Source organism: Octopus bimaculoides, chromosome 4 (assembly GCF_001194135.2).
Source record: "Octopus bimaculoides isolate UCB-OBI-ISO-001 chromosome 4, ASM119413v2, whole genome shotgun sequence".
Classification (NCBI taxonomy): Eukaryota; Metazoa; Mollusca; class Cephalopoda; order Octopoda; family Octopodidae; genus Octopus; species Octopus bimaculoides.
Genome location: NC_068984.1, coordinates 63,047,234 through 63,048,694, shown reverse-complemented (window position 1 = coordinate 63,048,694; position 1,461 = coordinate 63,047,234).

Here is a 1,461-nt window from a genome sequence, read left to right as displayed (position 1 = left end):
ACACACATATATATACATATAAATATATACATATGTATATTTATATATATATGTATATATGTATATATATGTACATATATATACATATATACATGTGCATACACAGAGAAACACACATACCACACACGCAAACATATATGATAGCTCTGAAGTGATAATTTAATATTGTAGAACAGTTACAGTTTTAGTGCCTTTGAAAATAACTAATGTTAACACCCGCTATCCATATAACAGAAAGCTTGGTATAAGCTCCAGCTGTAATACGTATACTGTTAAATATTATATTACGTTGTTAAACGTTAAAATGTAATGTAATAGCTTTAACTTTTATTTGAAGACCACAAATAAAAAAAAATATTTTGTAATTGTTTAGCCTCCAGGTCAATATTGATCGAGCGGATCTCTGATAAAAGCAGTCTTACCAATACAATCCCCCTTTTATGGGTATCTAGAACGATATTACATAATATACTCTGCATTAGAATATTATTTGAATGGTATTTGGTATCTATTTCTAGCAGGTTGTGTAATATATAGGCTATCACTCTTTAACATGCAATGAAGTTCTGAAACCTCTAGCAGGGATACAAATGAAATAGAAAAAAATAGTCGATTCTAAATTAGTAAATATCTCTATTTAGGATTTCAAAAATTTCTGGGGGAACTTTTAATCATTCAGTTACTGCTATTTCAAAAAATAATGTTTAGCCATCGTACTCTAAAGACGATTATGCGCTGACATTTATATACGTAATTTTTAAGCCTATCTCTATAGATTTTCTATAGAACCAGAACCTTCACAGAAAGTTACGACATTTCATATGCGAATCTCTCTTTGTAAACAATGCGATCGACGATAGAAAAAATAGGTTATGGATGTATATGCATATTTCAAGAGTTATTGCTCTTTCATCAGCGCTACATCCAACCCATCAACTAGCCACAAACGCATTGTTTAGATACTTACTAAATCTTAGCTGTGTAACAATTGGTTACAGCAATTTACGTATCAAACGCATTGCTGGCAACTGGTACGTAAATATTAGTTGCTAGCAAGGGCACAGTATTTAGTTTTGCAAGCATAATATTATATCAAGTACATTAAACGTTTTAAACGTCAATATTGTGCATAATGAGAAGATAGCACTGCTGACACAATATGAGAACATCGCACTGCTAACACAAAATTAAGACACAGTATTGACTTGAAAACCTTTAATATACTTCATAGTATAGCATGGTTGCAAAACAAAATTCTATGTCCTTGCTAGCGATTAATATTTACGTACCAGTTGCAAAGAATGTGTTTAATAAGCAAATTGGTTTATCCAACAGTATTACAACGCTAAAACTTAGTGTGTTTCTAAGCAATTCACTCGTGGATAGTTGATGGGTTGGATGTGGCGCTGATGAAGAAGCAGTAAATCTTGGAATATATATATATATATACATACATATATA